The sequence below is a fragment of the Tupaia chinensis genome, unplaced genomic scaffold, assembly GCF_000334495.1.
Source record: "Tupaia chinensis unplaced genomic scaffold, TupChi_1.0 Scaffold000014_1, whole genome shotgun sequence".
Classification (NCBI taxonomy): domain Eukaryota; kingdom Metazoa; phylum Chordata; class Mammalia; order Scandentia; family Tupaiidae; genus Tupaia; species Tupaia belangeri.
The window spans coordinates 1,557,724-1,570,930 of NW_006159444.1; the positions used below are offsets into that span (position 1 = coordinate 1,557,724).

At 42.5% G+C, this 13,207-nt stretch overlaps 1 protein-coding gene across 4 annotated transcripts in view; it reads right to left on the reverse strand.

Moving 5' to 3' along the window:
- TIAM2 (TIAM Rac1 associated GEF 2) overlaps positions 1 to 13,207 on the reverse strand; it is a 181,633-nt gene that overhangs the window by 158,896 nt on the left and 9,530 nt on the right. The window contains exon 1 of one of the 4 annotated variants that reach the window (XM_027769781.1): positions 6,480 to 6,573. The exons of the other annotated variants lie outside the window; for them this stretch is intronic. The gene's annotated coding sequence lies outside the window, so the exon portion shown is untranslated. Of the gene's footprint in view, positions 1 to 6,479; positions 6,574 to 13,207 lie in introns of those variants that run through there. 4 annotated transcript variants of the gene reach the window in all.

The window sequence follows — 13,207 nt, forward strand, 5'->3', positions numbered from 1 at the left end:
CACCCCAGACACAGGACACAGCAATGGGAGGGCGGACAGGATTTACGGAGTGGTGAGAGAGGCCAGGGAGATGCCTAGACTCACTCTCTACACTCCGTAAGCAAGGGGCAGGCAGAGTGGGGGAGGCTGCAGGGAGGGAAAGAGTTCAGTTCTAGACTGCACGGTCTGGCATGCCTGTCGGATGTTAAAGGGGTGATATCAAGTGGACCACCGGATAGATAGACTTGGGGTTCAGAGGAGAGACAGGCTGGAGTGGTGCACTTGCCACTCCTCAGTAGGAAGATGGCATGTAAAGCAAGAACTGGAATGACATGGCTCTCCAAATATAAACAGGGAGGACAAGAAGTCCAGGCAGGCACTGGGCGTGCAGCCATTGAGAGGTTGAGGAAATGAGGAAACATAGAAAGGAAAGAGAGGGAGCACTCAGCAACCTTAATTAAGAGGAAGCCAAGAGAGTGTTACCGTTAAAGCTAATCAAAAACAACGAGGCCAGCAGGTAGTGGTGAGGGTAAGGCAGCTGGATCCCCCATGGCCGACTGTGCAGTTTGAGTCCTGGAGCAGATGGCTTGAGAAACATGCTGGGCATGTGTGCCCAAAATCCCAAGAAGAGCATGGAGAAGAGACTATGGGGTGATTTCTACTTCTCTCTGTCTCTGTCTCTCTCTCTTTCTCTCTCTCTCTCTCTCTCTAGCAAGTGCACACACCCTCACCCTATAGCAAATACTAAAAATCGACAATGACAAGAAAGTATTTTAGGAAAGAAGCAACAGTGCCAAATGCTTCAGACTGTTTGAATACGAAGGACTATGAAGGGGGCGCCACATTTGGCAGGTTTAGCAGAAGTGGAGGTTCCTGGTGAGCCTGAGCAGGGCAGAGCAGGACAGGGAAAGCCGCACTGCAGTGAGATTGAGGACAAGGGCAACGAAACTGAAGATGGTGAATAGAGACGATGTGTTCAAGGAGTCTACTACAAAAGGGGGCCAAGGAAGCGGATGGTAGCTGATGGACAGAGGGATCAAAGAGGCGCATTACTGAGGAGAATGGAGGAGAAGGGATTACAGCACGGCCATCCCCCGGGGGTTGATTTCTCACTTTCTATCTCTCTGTCTCTGTCTTTCTGGCAAGCACATGTGCTCTATAGCAAAAACCTTCCCCCTCCCAAAAAAAAAAAAAGTTGCTTACAATCTCTAGCACTCCCAGCATGCATGTTTACAGGAAGGACTAGAGATGAGATGAGAGTAGAGACAGGGGTACCCCACATGGTGCTCTTGGATAGGCCAAAGGGGGAGCATCATGCACAAGAGCAGCTGGTCCAAGAGGAACTGCCATCTACTGTTCCAGACACTAGGAAAACACGCCTGAGGATGATAGACATTAGACACGTGGTGGAGGGCCCTAGAAGAATGGGATGTCAGCTCCAGTTGCAGCTCTGATAAATGGCTTCTCACTGTGTTTCTGAGCAATTTCCACTATTTCTCCTACAAATCACACGTAAGAAGAGGGGGGGAAAAAGGTAAATGAAGATTTCCATTTTTTTTTGCATGTATTTCCCTTTTTGGTTGTTTTGATTGATTTGTGATCAGTCTATCAATTTTGGAAGGACTATATATACATACACACATACATATATACATACACACACATATATACACATACACACACATACATACACATATATTTGCATATATATGTCCATCTGGAGGGCTCTTTCTCCAGGATCCACACGAGTATCCCCACTGCCAGCCCTGGCTTGGATGCCACCATTCAGGAAGGTTTTCTTCTGCTTCTTTCTCTTTCTCTCTCTCTCTCTTTTTTTTTTTTTTTTTTTATTTTTGGAGAGGTTTTTCGCTACAGGGCGCGTACGCTCGCCAGACAGACAGAGAGAGACAGAGGGACAGAAAGTGAGAAATCACCCCCCAGGGGGGATGGCCATGCTGCAACCCCTTCTCCTCCATTCTCCTCTTGGGATCTTGGGCACGCACGCACATGTGCCCAGTGTGAGTTTTAAGCCACCGGGTCCGGGACGTGAACCGTGGTCGACTACGTGGGAGTCCAGTGACATAGCCATTACGCTAACTGCTGGTTCCCTTTTTTTTTTTTTTTTTTGGAGAGATTGTCTCTATAGTGTGTGTGAGCTCACTGTATATGGGACTCAAGTCTATGCATATACATATATATGTGTGTGTGTGTGTATTTCTAATTTGTCTTTACCAGACTGCAAATGCCACATCCCCTTAGCCTTTCTTCAAACTTTTTGGAAGTCCTACTTTGACAATTCTGCAGCTACAGAGAGGCTCAGAGTCAAGCACAGGAGCAGGATGAGGACTAGTCTCACCTTCCAGGGCTTGACCAAACTGGGATTTTTTTGGCCTTTCTTTAAATTCTAGGAAATGCTCTAGGTCAACTTCATCCTGACACTATCTGTAGTACCCACAATAATTCCCCTTCTGGGATGTAAATTATGACTTATATGTAACATTGTTTTTCCCAAAATGCTTTACAATACATTGGCATGCCAAAACCCATCCACTGTCTCTGGTCCCTTCATAGCTTCTCTTTTGCAGACACAGAACTGTCAGAACATAAACACTCTTCTATTGGAATGCAACCACGGCGGGGGGCGGGGGGGAAGGGGGCAGAAGGCCAAAAAAAAAAAAAAAAAACACCACTCCTAATCTAAGACTGAAACAGGCAGAGACTGGCAGATGAAGACTGTCAAAGCTGTCGTATCACAGGTAAGGGAACACCTAAGCACCTAATAGTCTCTCTGGCAATCATGGAAGAGATGACAGCTCCTGACTGAGTGTACAATGCTGGATGTCATTAAGTTACAAGAAAAACAAGCCCTGTCTCAAATCTGCCCGGGACCAGCAAATGACGTAATGGTTACATTGTTGGACTCCTACGTAGTCAACCGTGGTTCAAGTCCCAGACTCAGCAGCTTGAAACACACATGGCATGTGTGTATGTGTGCCCAAAATTCCAAGAGGAGAATGGAAGAGAAGGGACTGCAATGTGGTCATATCCCCCCGGGACTGATTTCTCACTTTTTGTCTCTCTTTCTCTCATCTCTCCAGCAGGTGCATGCGCCCTACAGCAAAAATCGCTCTTAAAAAAAAAGTTTTATAAATAGCAGGTAAGTACATAAAAAATAAAAACAAAAAATGGAAAGAAGAAAGAGAACGAGGGAGGGAGTTGAATAAGTGTGTGAGTGTGTTCACGTATGCACACAACTATATACACACGTACATGCATCAACATGCCTCTATCAATTTACTAGTTGGGTACCATTTATCTAAAATGCTGAGGACCAAAAGTAACTCAGATTTTGGATATTTTCAGATTTTGGAATATTTGCATATACATAATAAGATATAAGGGACCCAGGGAACCAGCAGTTAGCATAATGGCTGTGTCACTGGACTCCCACGTAGTCAACCGTGGTTCGCATCCTGGACCCGGTGGCTTAAAACTCACACCGGGCGCGTGTGTGTGTGTGCCCAAGATCCTGAGAGGAGAATGGAGGAGAAGGGATTGCGGCGTGACCATCCCCCATGGGGGGTGATTTCTCGCTTTCTGTCTCTATGTCCCTCTCTGTCTGTCTGGCGAGCGCACGCACCCTATAGCGAAAAACCTCTCCAAAAAAAAAAAGATATAAGGGACCCAAGTCCACAGGACCCAAGTATATAAACACCAAATTTATGTTTCATATATACCTTTTATGAAGTATAACTTTATACAATATATCTATATTAGAGCATTTTGACTATGACCCATCACGTGAAGTCGGAGGTAGAATTTTCCATTTGTGCTGTCATATCAACACTCAAAAAGTTTCAGGTTTGGGAACTAGCAGATGACATAATGGTTATGCCACTGAACTCCCATGTAGTGGACCATGGTTCGAGTCCTGGACCTGAAGGCTTGAAACTCACACTGAGCATGTGTGCATACATACCCCGAATCCCAAGAGGAAAAAGGATTGTGGCATGGCCATCCTGTCTAGAGGGTGATTTCTTGTTCTCTGTCTCTCTAGTGAGCATAAGCACCCTATAGCAAAAATCTCTCTCAAAAAAAAAAGTTTCAGACTTTAAAGTATTTGAGATTTTCTGATTAGGGATGCTCAACTTGTATTCTCAAATCAGGGAAGGACCAGCAGGATACCTGGAATTTCGACCCAGCTGGATCACTAACGATATCTGTGACTTTGTACAAGTCATTTCAGTTCCAACGTTTTTCAGTTTGTCCACTTGAAAAAAACTGTCTAAGATCCATTTTAGGCTCTAAAATTCTATGTCTCTACAATACTATAAACTATAAATAGTTAAAAATAGAGCATATGATATTTTCCTAGAGTACTAACCTTAAAGCTTTTTAGTATATTAAACCTGTTTTAAATAGAATTGAGTAATAAAAAGACATTCAGTCACTTTTATTAGAATTTCATGGTCAGAAATTCAGGTTTCTCTATAATCCTTATTATTACTTTTTACCATCTTTAATATTATTGCTATTTCTTTAAACTCCATACCCTTATCTTTTTCTTTTAAAGCTGTTCCAATAAAACAATTATTACCTTGGTTTATAGCTAAGGAAATCCAAAGAAAAAAGGCAAATTATTACTTATAAATAAAAAAGTCCCAAAAAAACTTTGTTTTGCATGTTCCATAAAGAGAATTTTTTTTAATCAAACAGTTGAGAGAAAGGATCATTAACCCAATTTATTATCATCATATAGTGAATATAAAAACAGGCCAAACCTAGAGGCACACAGAAACACCGTAACGACATAGTCCACCGATAGGGGCACAGGCTCTGTGTCCTTTCATTCAACATTTAAGGCAGGATGAATTGCAAGGACTCTGCCCTTACTTTGCAAAGGCAATATGGCTCTACTCAAACACAATCTTGGGCCACCAAGACAGAATCCACTGCTTTACTTCTTTGGTAAGTGAGAGGTGAGGTTGGAAGGAGGTTGGAAGGATAATCTCTTCCTGAGGGGCCTAACCGTTATCTACCCACTTCAGGCCTATCTGCCAAGGACTCCGTGATCTACTCACAAGAGGACTTTGCAAGTCACTCCCTCAGCACTTTAATATCAAGGAAAGTGTTATCTTTTGCATTCAAACCACTATTCACATCTGGCTGGTAGGGACGTAAGCCATAAGGTTTTTCACCAGATTTGTTTCTGTCCATGAGCTCTGGTAACCATCAAAGTATGTGACAAGCATGGCTCTCACCAGGGAAGGCAGCAGGCTTGCCCTGTTACTGCTCTAACTGGCTGTCAGAGCATGCTTTAGATTAAAAGTGAAAGTAATCAATAAAGCATGACCAGTTTCTCTAATAATTCTAACCTACCAGGACCACACTCACATTCCTCAGTGCCCAGCAGACATTTCTATAAAGGAAGTGAAGGAACTGACAGCACACAGTATACCCACAAAGAATGACAGTCCTGCTACAACTGGTAAGAAACACACCTTTCCTTCCCCAAATAACTCAAAGCCTCATTACACCGAAAGTTTGTGTAAGATTTTAGAATCCCTAAGTGTGATGGAAGGCCACAGTAAAATGCTTAAATGTGTTAGGAGAAACGCTAAGAGGTGTTCAGGCATACCCTTACTTTCCAGAGATTCTATAAATACTCTTCCAAGTTACAGTGACTTCAATAAAGCTTCCTATTTTTGCATCTGTACCTACCAATTTTCTGAGAATTACATGTTTGCCCAAATTAATGTAAAGCCAAGGAAGGAGCTCACCAAAGCCAAGGCTCCGGATCCCTGCTGATAAGTACACGTGTGAGGCACTCGCCCGAACAAATGAGCAGCCTTTGCTGGGTCACAACACAAATCAATCCTCCTCCTCAAACAAGGAACTCCCTCCCTCGATTACAAAGGATTTCTTTTTCTTTTTAGGAAGTTTAAGATAAAGTTAAGGCAAAATAGTGCTAAAAAGTAAACATCAAGTTTGGAAAGAAAACGCAACCAAATAGCTCGCTCAGCTAAAACTCCATAAAGCCCAATGGGATTATATAATAACCAGGAAACGACAAAAATACAATCTCTGCCACATCTGAATTTCCCTTTCTGCCCTGCAAGAATTAAAAGGTAAAGTAACCATCTTCAGTGCTTTCACATGATCAGGCTGCGAGACGGTACTTTCTTGAGATGGCGAGAGAAATTAAATTCAAACCTTATGTGTATGAACAACCAGCTTTTGGAGTGTTAATTAGAAAAGTAGGCAGGGAGCTGCAATAAATCCACAATAGATATTTGAAAACAAAAAAGACACTCGAATCCAAAGGTAATCATTCCTTTCTGCATTGCAACGTGTGCGGCCCAAGTACAAAATAATGTACAACAAAGACGTCAGTGCACGGGATATATGGCCGGAGGGAGAGTTTCCAGAAATATTTATATCATACATATAAAACTAAGTCTCCACTCTGAAAGGCGGAAAATAAACATTTACAACCTTACCTTTGCCAAAACTTTGGATGTAGCCTGTTTTTCTCAGGGGCTTTCAGTTCATAGGGAAAGTTTCGCAAAGCTGGAGTCTCCACACACATCCACAGTCTCTGTCTTCTCTCTGCCCATGGCAAGCCAGGAAACAGTGTCTAACACTTCAAATGCTCAGCCGTTAAGAGCTAAAAACAGATCCTGTGCAATGCTGGGTATATTTTTGTCTGCTAGCTACACACCCTCATCATGTTCAATTTTTTCCATTGGTGGAACAGTATGATGCAGACTTAACCAGAAAGTGGTTTTCCATGGGCTGCCTAAAACAGTTAGCTGGGACAGCCTGCCATCCTGCCTCAGAGACGGAAGGCTCGCCCATGACTGGGCTGTTGTTGAACCCACATTCCACAATGACCACCAAAGCTCCATAGGAACGCGGCTCCACAGCTTGCTGAATAAAGGTTTACTCACTCGAAGGGCGCCTTGGCTTCTTTTTTAAGCCCTTTAGCAGCAAGAATACACACCTACCATCCTTGTGTTTGGAGTGGTAGTAAACATTCTGCCTCCCCAAACCACAGCTGGAATGTTACGGTCATAAAAACTCTGCCTCAAAAGCAATCCATAAAAATAATTTTATGATTTGCAAAATATTGAGTGTACACTTCCTCTATGTTCCTTGCAGAGTTAGTTCATTTTTAAGTTAGCTGAAGTACACTACCCTACTCTGGAAGTTTTTGGTAGCCAAACACGGTACTATTCTCGACATCTACATTAAATTGACTAAAGTAAAAGTTATATGCCAAAGGTTCAGAGTGTTAAGTTGTGCTATATCCTTTAATGGAAAACCTTATTTAATGAATATGAAAAAGATAAAGTGACACCAGGAGGTCATTTATATTAGTTATTGTAGAGAGCCCAATGGAAAACAGGATCCCATCTACATGGTAGTATGCAAATCTGCAAAATTATATTCTATAGAAGAAAACAAGTAATCAGAAGCTTTCAAGACGTACATATTCTGGGGACCAGCAGATGGCATAATGGTTACATTGCTGGACTCCCACACAGTCGACTATGGTTCAAGTCCCAGACCCGGCAACTTGATGTCATGCCAGGCATGTGTGTATATGTGCCCCAAATCCTGGGAAGGACCAGCAGTTAGCCTAATGGCTATGTCATTGAACTCCCATGTAGCCGACCACGGTTCGAGTCCTGAACCCAATGGCTTAAACTTACGCAGGGCACGTGTGCATGGATGCCCAAGATCCCGAGAGGAGAATGGAGGAGAAGGGATTGTGGTGTGGCCATCCCCCTTGGGAGGTGATTTCTCGCTTTCTATTTCTCTGTCTCTCTCTGTCTTTCTGGCGAGCGCACGTGCCTTACAGCAAAAACCTCTCTCCAAAAAAAAAAATCCCAGGAAGAAAATGGGGAAGAGGGGATTGTGATGTGGTCACCCCCCTGGGGGTGGGGGGGTGTGATTTTTAACTTTCTGTGTCTCTGTCTGTCTCTCCAGCAAGCACATACATCCTATAGCAAAAATCTCTCTCTTAAAAAAAATGTACATGTGTGTGCAGATATACAAGTTATCCTGACAAACATGTACCAAGAGTTTTTAAATTTTAATTTATTATTTTCTTATATTTTTACATTTAATTACTGCACATCTTTACAACATACAAAATGAACTTTCCCAGCATTAATACATTGAATATTAGCCCAAGGATATTACCATATACATTATCAACAGATCATTTTTGTCTGTTTAATGTTTTGTTTATTTTGCCCCTTGATTCTCCCCTTCCTACTCCCCATTGCCCGCCCTCCTCCCACATTGTCACTAGTATCCATAGTTGCTCTCTTTGCTTTTATACCTCCCAGTCTGTCAGTTTCTGCCATAGAGTGCAGGCATCAGGAATACATTGAGTGAGGACATACATACAATGCCTCTCTTTCAGTCTGGATTGCTTAGCTTAGTAGTAAATCTTTCGTATTCATCCACTGTCTTTTTTTTTTTTTTTAAGAGGTTTTTGCTATAGGGCGCGTGCGCTCGCCAGACAGAGAAAGACAGAGAGATAGAAAGCGAGAAATCACCCCCTAGGGGGGATGGCCACGCCACAATCCCTTCTCCTCTATTCTCCTCTCGAAATCTTGGGCATGCACACACACGCGCCCGGCGTGAGTTTTAAGCCACCAGGTCCAGGACACAAACCGCGGTCGACTACGTGGGAGTCCAGCAACATAGCCATTAGGCTAATTGCTGGTCCCAGTATTCATCCACTTTCTAACAAATGTCAGGGGCTCATTGTTTTTCGTTGTTGCTGCTGAGTAGTATTCCATAGCGTATATGTGCCACACTTTTTCAATTCGTTCATCTGTCTTTAGGTATTTGGGTTGATTTCATGTCTTAACAACTGTGAATAATGCTGTGATAAGCATGGATGTGCAAGTGTTTTTCCAACTGAGTGTATTCCTATCCTTTGGGTAGATACCCAGGAGTGGAATTGCTGGGTCGTATGCATTTCTATTTGTAGGTTTTTGAGGAACCTCCATATTATTCTCCACAGTGGCTGTACTCATTTACATTCCCATCAACAGCATAGAAGAGTTACTTTTTCACCACAGCCTTAGCAACACCTATTATTCCTTATTTTTTTAATCTTACCCATTTTGACTAGGGTTAAGTGGTATCTCATTATAGTTTTAATTTGTATCTCCCTTATGATAAGGGATGTTGAGCATTTTCTCATATGGTTTTTGGATTTCATGTCTTCCTTGGAGGACTGTCTGTTCAGCTCATTTGCTTATCCTTTAATTTTTTAAGGGACTATTTTTCTTTTTTTAAAAGTATGAATGGATCAACATATGGAACAGACAAAATTCTTACTTAATCTTATCTTTTTTTTTTTTTAAGAGGTTTTTGCCATAGGGCGCGTGTACTCGCCAGACAGACAGAGAGAGACAGAGAAACAGAAAGTGAGAAATCATCCCCCATGGGGGATGGTCACGCCGCAATCCCTTCTCCTCCATTCTCCTCTCGGGATCTTGGGCACGCACGCACACGCGCCTGGCTTGAGTTTAAGCCACTGGGTCCGGGACACGAACCGCGGTCTACTACGTGGGAGTCCAGTGACATAGCCATTATGCTAACTGCTGGTCCTGATTCTTACTTAATCTTGAAGACTAGATTCTACCATAAACAGATAAGCTTTTAGTTCCTTAACTGGATAAAAAGAAATATATCTTTCTTCTTAGTAGGAATGCTAATCCATTGAGCCCCTACTCCTTTAGACCTAGCTGCATCACTGTTACTAGATAGAAGGTAAAATAAAGTGCAAGCCAACATAAAAGGAAGCCTTCCTTCCCATCACAAGGAAACCATGTGACAGAAGGAAGGCTCACTGACACGAAGAGAAATGGGGGATTATTAGAAAAAGGAAGAAAATTGAAAGAGAAAACTTTCTGAGGGTGAAAGAAGTATCGGAAAATCAATTAATTGCACAGGAATCCTTGAATGCCCCTATTCTAGTCTCCCTTCTAGATTTCCTTTTTCTTTTTCTTTCTTTCTGTTTTGAAAGTTCATTTATCTCTTCTATGAGCGAGAGAGCTAGAGAGCAACAAAGAAACAGAAAAACCACAATGGGTTCCTGACATTGCCATCTACCCTCAAATTCAGTTAGCCTGGGGCCAGGAGGTGGCATGGTGGTTAAGGTGCTAGACTCCCACATGGCCAACTGTGTTTGAGTCCTGAACCTGGCAGCTTGAAATTCTTATCAGACACACATGCATGTGTGCCCAAAATTCCAAGAGGAAAATGAAGAAGGAACTGCAGAATGGCCATTCCCCTGGGGGGTGATTTCTCACTTTACCTCTCAGAGTCTCTCTCTGTCTCCCAGCCAAATACATGCAGCCTATGGAAAAAAAAAAAAAAAAGGAGCTAGCCCTGGATTATGGGCATATACATGCCTGGCATACTCAGGGAGGTCTCTGAACATAAACCCACAACTCACGTGGATCAGCCTTGCAGAGCATATTTGCTTCTAGATTTTCTTAAGATAATTCCAACCTGACATATTTTGTATGTAGATCCCTTTACACCAGAACTGCCTATAAGAATGAGTTATCTCTAGCATTCCTCAAACATTTTAAATGGGTTTGCAATCAACTGGTTCCATATTTTATTACTGAGGTCACTCGATAACTTTAGTGCTATGAATTTATCAAGTCACTTGGGGTTTCAAACTATGCAAAGTTTTCAAGTTCTTCAGACTTTGTCCAATTACAGTAAAATATTCTCAGTTTAGTTCTCCATCCTAAAATTACAAAACCAGCATATTTTCAAATTATAAAGCTAGACATTCTTTCTAATGCTCCATCCTGAGATAATAACATAACATATGTGTTAACAGACATCTAAAATTAAATTCCTTGGCAAAGACCTCTAAGAAACATGTAAATCACTACTTAGGAAGCATTTGATTCTGAGGCATGCAATGCAAAATGACACACATAAAAGCAAATATAACAAAGTGTTAACAATTACAGAATTCAAGTATTGGGTTTATGAATGTTCACTTTACAGTTCTTTTTACTTTTCTATATTTTTGCAAATTTTCTTAATAAAAGGTTCAGGGAAATTATACATACACAAACATATACATACACACATACACACACACACACACACACACACAATAACACACTGAGTTAATCCATTTTTAAAAACATGTTTTATGTTTTATTATGTGCCTAATCAAGACTAAGCACAAACGGTTGCTAACTGGATTTTCACCATGGACACAGATCTCCTATCTCCTACACCTGTGTGTATGTGCAGGTATACAACACTGTGCTCTTGGGTTTTCTGTGCCTACCTGGGAAAGAGCTGAAAGATGGATGATAATAAAATGGAGCACAGGAACATTCCTAAGCACTGTTTCCGATAGAAAAGCAATATTTCAAATAATGTGCACTGAAAGAACACAGAACTTGAGAAATACAGATGTGAAATTTCCCTAGGTGAAAGGAATACTACAAGAAAATGAAGCATACAAGGTATTCATGGAAGACTCCTGCCACCTCAGAAGTATTACCTGAGGGGGGTAATTTTTCTCCTCATTTGATCACAAGGCCCGAATCTATTGTAGCAAGACTGTTTCTTATACCACAGGCTCCCAGATTAGTCCAAAGAATACAGCTAGAGTGTGTGTGGCTGGCCTTCGGGTAGCTGAAGTTTCACCTCCAACGTGTGATACTGAAAACCCACATGAATGTACAACTGACTCAACATAATTAACTTGCCACTCAGTTATCAATACCAAGAAGCCAGTGAAACAGCTCAGGCTTTCCCATCCCTCTGCCTTCACATTGGATCCTGCTGTGTGACACTGAAGGTATCATTTAACTTCTACAGCCTCAGTTTCTTAATCTGTAAAGAGGAGATATATCCGTTTAACCCACTTCCCAGGGTTATCATACGGATTAACAGATATAAACTGTTTAACACAGGCCTGCCAAGTCCAGTACTTTAATACACTCCTGACACATGCTGAATACCAAGTAACGATCTGTTGAGTAAATGCATGAATGAATGAGTGAACGGGAAACAAAGTGATGGTGGCAGATAGGAAAGGAAAACAGTATTTGTTGCGGTCTATATATTTTGTCAGAAGATACTCAGTCTCTTTATTTAAATGAGCCTGGGGCCAGCAAGTGGTTAAGATGCTGGATTCCCACATGGCTGACCACAGTTTAAGTCCCAGACCTGTAGGCTTGAAAATCATGCCAGGTGTGTGTGTGTGTGTGTGTGTGCCCAAAATCCCGGGAGGAGAATGGAGGAGAAGGGACTGCACTGTGGCCATCAGCTCTGGAAAGTGATTCCTCACTTTCTCTCCCACTGTCTGTCTCTCTCTGTCTCTTGGCAAGCATATGTGCCCTATGGCAAATATGAACATACATACATACATACATACATACATACATACATAAGCAGCCAGCCATCTGTAACCACACAGTGACACAGCAGTAACACTACTAGACCCAATGGGAATGTCCTCAGATTGCATCATAAGATTTCCCTGTACACACCAGGGGCATGCACATGTGCCTGTGATCCAGACTCGCTGGGGCTGGTGCTGGATTGTGGCATGAGGACCCTGTAGAAGGTGTCTCCTGTCTCCCTCCTCCTCTTCTTTGTTCCTCTTTTCTTCTCTCCCCTCCACAGAATTTAAAAAATAAAACAACCTTAAAAAAAAAAATAGACCACCTCACATGTGACCACTGCCCACTCAGCCAAATTTTATAGGGTTTCTGCCCAAAGTTGCCCAGCCATTCTCCCGCACCATTCCCTGCTCCAATGCGGCTTTGATCTCAAGATGTTGAACAGCCCTCTGGTGGCCAGGGCATGCTGCAATGCTGGTGCTCGGCCATGTGCTCCTGCCCGTGCTGTGGGGCCTGTGTCAATGGGGGCCCTAGTGCAAGAGAAATCCTGGAACTCAGTGTTGAGGGTCCAGCTCTCACAGCCACAAACTGATGAGGGCTCCAACTCATGCTCTTAAAAACTTTTCCTGGGACAGTGCCTGTCCTACAGTGATTATACACTGTCGGAAAATAGATGCTGACCAAGAAGGAAACAGCCCAGGAGTCTCTATTAAAAAACTTAATATTGGGCAAGTCAGTGGCATGGTGGTTAAAGCAAATGAGTCCCACGTGGTCAACTATGTGGTTCGAGTCCCAGACGTGGCAGCTTGAAA